Source organism: Aphidius gifuensis, linkage group LG3, assembly GCF_014905175.1.
Source record: "Aphidius gifuensis isolate YNYX2018 linkage group LG3, ASM1490517v1, whole genome shotgun sequence".
NCBI lineage: Eukaryota > Metazoa > Arthropoda > Insecta > Hymenoptera > Braconidae > Aphidius > Aphidius gifuensis.
This window is the reverse complement of record NC_057790.1, coordinates 10,011,317-10,019,791: the sequence shown is the minus strand read 5'-3', so window position 1 is coordinate 10,019,791 and position 8,475 is coordinate 10,011,317. Positions and strand designations below refer to the sequence as shown.

Below are 8,475 nucleotides of genomic sequence, written 5' to 3'. Positions count from 1 at the left end.
TCAAACCATTTTTCGCCAAGAAGTTTATTTCTAAAAATCAGAAATAAATTTTCTCAGTGTATTGACGGCATACACACACGCTAGCGCCGTCTCATATTATTCGATGCGCAGGCGCTATAAACTCCAATTCTTTACCGAGTATTTACGTAGGTCTCGGTTCCATCTATGACGTCAGCAGTGCCTTGTAATCGCAATGAATTCGGACACACCTCTCTAAACGAAAATATGTATTTTACTATTCTCTAAACACTGTACTTTTTATTTTGTCCGATCGGGGACCCAAATATAAAAAGAAGGAAAAAATGAGCGGCCTAGTGGGTTGGGAGGAGGGGGGGGGCTTCCTTCTGCGAGACGGAACTAACTATCAGCCCTCCAACTAACTAAGTTAGTTGGAGATTGAAGCAAAGTGAAAGCTGTTAGTATTGTTTTTGTTTAATATTGAGCGAAGGAGAAGGTAAATGCGGTCTCAGTGGGTTGTGGAGAAGAACAACTTGCGGTTTATGGAAGGAGAGTTATTTTCAACGTATGGTGTCTTACAATGAATCAGTCTCTTTGTAGTAAGCATCAGGTATCTTCATACTGTTTCGATGTTAATTGTTAAGTGTCAACAGTTCTAGCGTGCAACAGTTTTATAAACATTCGAACATTTTAAATTTTCAATAAATCCCAAGATCATGTGAGTACAATTTTTATAAATTCGAAATTTTCTTAATAATATTTTAAAAAAAGAATTGTGTTGATAATATAAGAGAAATATTAAGGAAATATATGTAATATACGATCGACAACTATAGTTGACCTCAACAAAAAAGTTTTGCTATAATCGTTTTAAATTTTCGAAAGGATAATGTAAATTGATATTATACGTTTTATTATTTTTCAAATGAAAGCGAAGAATATCACTGCCCTTAATCAATTTCAATAAGATTTACGATCGTACAAATTTTTTTATTACTTATTCTTATCATGAATTCTCATCTAATTTCGTTAGGATTGAAATTAGTTTCTAATTTCTGGAATTGGAAATAACAATCTTCGAGAAAGTTGATTACGATTGTTGGAGCTAGAGGATTAATCAAGTTTTCGAGGTCACACATAACGATTAAAAAGAAAAGTATTCGATGAAAGTTGATAAGTTATATCAATGATAACTTTATTTTGACTATTAATGAAAATCTTTAATTCCAATAATTGTAGGGCATATGACTATTATGACTGTATAAGGAATTTCAAAACCGACTTCTTTGATTCCGGAATAGTATAGATTATTAAAAATTATTAAGTTCGATTTCACATGTTACTAGTTTGATAAAAGTCTAAACGAAGAACCTTCCAACAAATGATCAGAAATAATGGACATTCAAATATTCAAAATTTTACTTGTATTTTAAGAAAAACGTTATATAAAAGAAAAATTTCTTCAAACATACTTTTCTGGCACATTAAACATTTCTTTTTATTTAATTCACACACATGAAATTAAGATGATAAAATAATATCCTGGATATTTGAAAAGTCGCGTGTGAAAACGGTTGACGCAGAACAGAGGACTCTGCTAATAAAAATACTTTCGAAAGAGGTGAGTTCAACGAGTTTTCATAAAAAAGATCGTGACTACGATTCGATGATTTTTATTCGTTTCAATGAATTCTAATAAATAAAAAGCCAAGCCTCCAAACCCCAAAAATTTTCAGTATTCAATTTTATACTCAAAAATACCGACCATCTTTGACTGTTTATGTACTGAGCCAAGATGAAATTTCCGAGTCTCTGGTAGACTTTCACAGTCTGTAGCAATACCTAAGCCGTCTTTCATACACGGGGAGAAATCCACAGCAAATATTCCTGTAGTGGTGTACTAATGATCATGACCGACGTCATTGCGGCGACTAATTTTTACTTATCATAAAAATTATTATTATGTTTTATCTAAATTTTTACTGTAGTTTGCAGGAATATTTGAAGTATTGAGTTAATGGTATACTTTATGTTTAATATTATTAAAGTAATTTTTTCCACCAGATGATACGAATATTTAGTGTAATCTAGTGTTTTCCTAACCTTTTACAAGGAGAATCTGGTCGGGGCTCAACGTGGAATTCTATATGTCACTCTGCCACAACCGTGGATTGTCATTCATATGGCACTCTAACACAATCGTGGATCGTCATAATTGTTTAACGACTATCCACTACCACATGCTCATGTATCCAATATATATTCTCTTCACATGTATGATTATACACGGAGAAAAATTTTCAGCAAATTTTGCTATGGCACCATATCATTGAGGGTCTATCTTCTGACTATTAAAATATTTACGATCATGTTACAAAAAAAAAAACAATTTTTGCTTTGAAAAATTAAAATGTATGATAGCAATGTTTTTTTTTTGCTGTGTTCAGATAAAAAATAACAACGCATAGAGGAACTTTTACCGACGTTAAATTTATAAGTTTAAATAATCCAGCCTGAAAATTACATTTCACCATAGCAAAATATATATATTTTTTTTTCGCTTTGTATTCATACAATTTTACGTTGTTGTTGTGGACAAAATCAAAATGATCCTCTGATAATTTACGATGTACAATAGTGAAAATTTAATTCTCTTAGAAATCCGATAATCATCACTGATAAATACACAGCAACATAGTTAAAATTACAATGAGCCATACCCGTGAAGGAGAAAACAACATGGCCAAGCATTGGGGCAAGCCTGGCAAAATGTTGCCAAGTCTTGGCTGCCAGTCTTGGTCAGTGCTTGCACCAGGCTTGGGGATTGACACCAATTTAAGCTTAGCTACCAATACTGGGCAAAGCATTGGCTGCCAATACTCGGCCAAGACTTCCAAAAATTTAATAATTTTATAAAAAAAAAAAAATTTTTAATTGTTGAAATTATTTAATTTTTTTCTTTATATAATTAATAATTTATTTGACTAAAAACAATACCATAAAAACTTGACTTCACCAGGACTTGAACACGGTATCTTCTAGTTGAAACTCCAGAGCCTTACTTACTTAACCATAGCAGCAACAATTAGAGATGAGGAAAATTTGTTGTACTTAAATTTACATTATAATCATGACAATCCAAGAATCAACCGACACTCAGCCGATATATAGATTTTATTTGTTTCATTAACCCCAGAATATATTTTAATAATTTATGAAAAAAAAATTTTTGTTCTTGAAATTTTCGTTATGCAAGAAAAAAATGAGTAGCTTTTATACAGTATATAATTGAATAAAAAATTTTCAATACTAAATACATAACAGCGGCTCTTAATATATATTCACATACGTCGAAAGAATAAAAAATAATCAATTTTGGTGACCCAAAGAACAATCGACACTCGGCCGACAAATGGCAAGTCAAGTTCACCAATCTTTAATGTGCCAACTCTTGGCTTAATTGTGTATTCCCAGTCTTGGCCGCCCAATAATTAACCAAGACTTGGCCGATGAACGGTCGATCAATGGCTGACCAGCCCTTAACGAGCCAAGCCTTGGCTCAATCATTTGTTTCCAGTCTTGGCCGCCCAATAATGAACCAAGACTTGGCCGGTGAACGGTCGATCAATGGCTGGCTAGCCTTTAATGAGCCAAGCCTTGGCTTAATCATCTGTTTCAAGTCTTGGCCACCCAATAATTTACCAAGATTTGGCCGATGAATGGTTGATCAATGGCTGGCCAGCCCTTAACGAGCCAAGCCTTGGCTCAATCATTTGTTTCCAGTGTTGGCCGCCCAATAATGAATCAAGACTTGGCCGATGAACGGTTGATCAATGGCTGGCTAGCCCTTAATGAGCCAAGCCTTGGCTTAATCATCTGTTTCGAGTCTTGGCCACCCAATAATTTACGAAGACTCGGCCGATAAATGGCTTGATAAGAGCTGGCCACCTCTTCTTCAACCAATGGTCGGCCAAGCATTGGAATACAAGCCTTGGTAAGCAAATAACCAGCCATGAGTCAGCCAAGCCTTGGCCCATGGATAGCGCACGATTGGCTGCCAAGCATTAGGTGCCATTATTGGGACAACACTTGGCAATGTTGTAAGTCTTGGCAATTCCTACCCGGGTAGTAAAAACAATGATGGGCTCAGAAATGTCAACTGCTCCCATTTTTTAGCCGACTGCACAGGCGTGACTTTGCTTATTTTCAAATTGTTGATGTAAAACAAACGAATATCATGCTTCGTAAACGTTGTTGTGGCGCAGTGGATAACGCGTGGGGTTTCCATTCAGAAGGTATGGGGTTCAATCCCTGGTTAAGTTCAAATTTTTTTTTCAAAGCTTTCACTTTGCTTCAATCTCCAACTAACTTAGTTAGTTGGAGGGCTGATAGTTAGTTCCGTCTGGCAGAAGGAAGCCCCCCCCCCTCCTCCTCCCAACCCACTAGGCTGCTCATTTTTTCCTTCTTTTTATATTTGGGTCCCCGATCGGACAAAATAAAAAGTACAGGGTTTAGAGAATAGTAAAATACATATTTTCGTTTAGAGAGGTGTGTCCGAATTCATTGCGATTACAAGGCACTGCTGACGTCATAGATGGAACCGAGACCTAAGTAAATACTCGGTAAAGAATTGGAGTTTATAGCGCCTGTGCATCGAATAATATGAGACGGCGCTAGCGGGTGTGTATGCAGTTAATACACTGAGAAAATTTATTTCTGATTTTTAGAAATAAACTTCTTGGCGAAAAATGGTTTGAAATATAAAAATATTCCGGTAACTTTTTGTTTTAAGGTGATCCGATAGCGGGGAATGAGTTAACTTTGACTAAAAATATTTTTTTTATATGTGAATGAAATAATGATGCATTTCTTAATATAACCTTCAACTTATTTATGCTGCAAAGTAGTTTGGAGGTTATAGCGTAAATAAGAGTATGGTATTTTTTTCTGTTTAAAATAAAAATTCATTCAATTAAAGTAAACTTTGAAATAGGACTTTACTATCCCAAATAATCGTTTTTATTTCTTGTTTTTATTAATACCATTGTTATATAAAGTTGATATCCATCGATAGGAAATAATTATGAAAACACAACAAAAAATGTTATACTTTCTATCTACTCTGGTGAAAATTTTTCTCCGATTTTTCTTCGATTTTCTCCAAATTTCTTAAATTCTTTCACCTTTACTCCGGTTTTCTCCACAAATTACTGAAGTGAAATTTCGAAGAAAAATCGGACTAAACAAAAAATCATTTATCCTGATTATCTCAGACTTTTTCCAATTTCGTCCGAATTTCTCCGATTTTTTCCGAATTACTCCGACTTTTCAAAATCAGAGAAAATCAGATAAATCATTTTCACCAGGTATTTGTAAAAGTATATTTAGACATTAAAATAACGGTTATCCATACGATAATTTGGATTATATATTGGTTTTCAATTTGAAGGTTATGTAGTCTCATGAATCATTGAATCGTATAAATAAATAATGATCATGTTCGAATTTGATGAAACCGGTTAATTTTTTTTTTTTGTTTCACAATTGTTTGATTGACTTATCTGGCCATCAATCTATTTTAAGCGATCCCGGGAAAAAATATTGTACGTGGAATTGTATATAATAACATATAATTGTATGCGAATATGATTGTATACAATAACATGTTAAAATTGAGTGCATGTTATTGTATAAAGACCCGATAGTTATGTTATTGCATACAATTGTATCCATACAATGATATACAATTGTATGCAATAACATGCGAAACTATCGGGTCAATTATAAATAATAACAACTCAATTTTAACGTATTATTGTATACAATCATAATCGCATACAATTATATGTTATAACATACAATATTTTTCCCGAATATGATTATATACAAAAATTTTTAATTAAAAAATTATATTATTTATTGTTATTACATTTTTATAAATCTATTGTCTCGTATTTGCTACCTATCATGGAAAAACCTAAATCTATTTTTTGCTTTACCGGGACTCGAACCTGTAATGCTCTAATTACTAAACGCACATCTTTACCCACGCGGCTATCGAACGCATATAATCTCAAAGTGTTTTTTGTAAACTTATAGAACAAGTTGGCCGAGATAAATTAAATTTGTGATAACAATAAATAATTTCTTTTTTAATTGAAAAAATTTTAAAATATTTTTTTACGTCTTAAGTCATACTAACATTGCTTCTATTCTACAAAATAAAGTCTTGAAAAAATAAAATAAAGTTTTGATGTTTATTTATTATTTAAGACAAGTTGATATTATTGCATATAATCACATTTCGTATTATACATGTATTAAAACGGATGTATGATCTTGAATAGAAATGAAATAAAATTATATGAATATATATTATCATATATAAATATACGATATTATAAAATATCAAACAATAATATACATTAAGGACTCCACCTGAAAACCAGAATAATATAAAATTATATATTATTATATATAATAAAATGTTATAACATACAATAACATTGACATGAGATTTTTCCTAAAATTAGAATCATATGTAATTATATGTTATTGTATATTATTGTATAATTTAATATACAATAATATCAATATAAGATTTTGCATAAAATCAGTCATATAAAATCATATGATACTATTCAGAATTATATGTTATAACATACAATAACATTGACATAAGATATTGCATAAAACCAGAGTAATATACAATTATATAGCATTGAATACAATTGTATATTATAACATACAATTACATAGTGATAAGATTTTCCATAAAACCATTTATATAAAATTATATGTTGTTACTTTTAATTATATGTTATAACATACAATAACATTGACATGAGATTTTTCCTAAAATTAGAATCATATGTAATTATATGTTATTGTATATTATTGTATAATTTATTATACAATAATATCGACATAAGATATTGCATGAAACCAGAGTAATATGCAATTATATCGCATTATAAACAATTTTGTATTATAACATACAATTACATAGTATAAGATTTTCCATAAAACCATTTATATAAAATTATATGTTGTTACTTCTAATTATATGATATATCATACAATAACATTGACATGAGATTTTACATTGAATTAGAATCATATGTAATTATATGTTATATTGTATATTATTGTATAATTTAATATACAATAATATCGACATAAGATTTTGTATAAAAGCTGTCATATCAATTGATTTATATGATTTAAATCATATGATACTACTTGGAATTATATGTTATAACATACAATAACATCGACATAAAATGTTGCATAAAACCAGAGTTATATGCAATTATATCGCATTATATACAATTGTAGATTATAACACACATTTACATAGTGATAAGATTTTGTATAAAACCAGTCATATAACATTATATACTTCTCATTATATGTTATAACATACAATAACATTGACATAAGATATTGCATAAAAACAAGAGTTATATATAATTATACGGAATTATATACAATTGTATATTATACCATACAACAACACGGACATGAGATTTTGCATAGAACCAGAGTCATATGTAATGATATGTTATCGTTTATAGTTGTATATAATAATATACATTAACATCGACATAACATTTTGCGTAATACTAGTCATATATAATTATATGATACTACTTAACATTATATGTTATATCATACAATAACATTGACATAAAATATTGCATAAAACCAGAGTCATATAAAATTACATGTTATCATATTCAATTGTATATTAAAACATGCAATAATATGGACATAAGGTCTTGCAAAAAACTAGAGTCATATGAAATTTTATGTTTCCATATATAATCGTATATTATCACATACAATTGCATATAATAATACGCACGTATGATTCTGTATGAAAATAAAGCCGCATACAATTATATGTTATTTATTATTAAATACTACAATCATATGTGAACGTATGTTATCGAATCTTATTTTACATATGGAATTGTATAAAATAACATACAATTATATACGATAGTATACAATAATATGCAATTATATGTTATTATATACAATTCCACGTACAATATTTTTTCCCGGGATACATTGAATGTGCCAAGAAATAAGCTTCTAAACGTGAATACTATTATGATTGTAACAAATGAATAAATTCTTGTTCATTCATACCGAAAGAGGGAATGCTTCAAGAAAAAAACTCTAAAAAATATTTAAACATTAAAATAACATTTTTATGAAACTTTTTGTTATTTTTTAACGAGTGAATTATCATTTGTTTCAACTGATATATTCAAATTTAATTCGATCGCAACAAAAAAAAAAAAAACAAAGTTTTTTTTACAAAAAAAGTGTCAAGTATTCGAAATTGTCACTAATTGTGAGTATATTCATCAAGAGGTGATACCAGAAAGACAAGAAGAAAATATATTTTTGACAAATGTAATTAAGTCTAAACTATTGAAAAAAAAAAATTTTAAACTTGACCCCACCTGATGTAATATATGTCTTGAATACTGAAATTTTATTTGG

At 30.0% G+C, this 8,475-nt stretch overlaps 1 protein-coding gene across 1 annotated transcript in view; it reads left to right on the top strand.

Moving 5' to 3' along the window:
- Positions 1–405: 405 nt before the first annotated feature.
- LOC122851920 overlaps positions 406–8,475 on the top strand; it is a 68,472-nt gene continuing 60,402 nt past the window's right edge. Inside the window, exon 1 of the mRNA XM_044151425.1 lies at positions 406–676. The gene's annotated coding sequence lies outside the window, so the exon portion shown is untranslated. The remainder of the gene's footprint in view (positions 677–8,475) is intronic.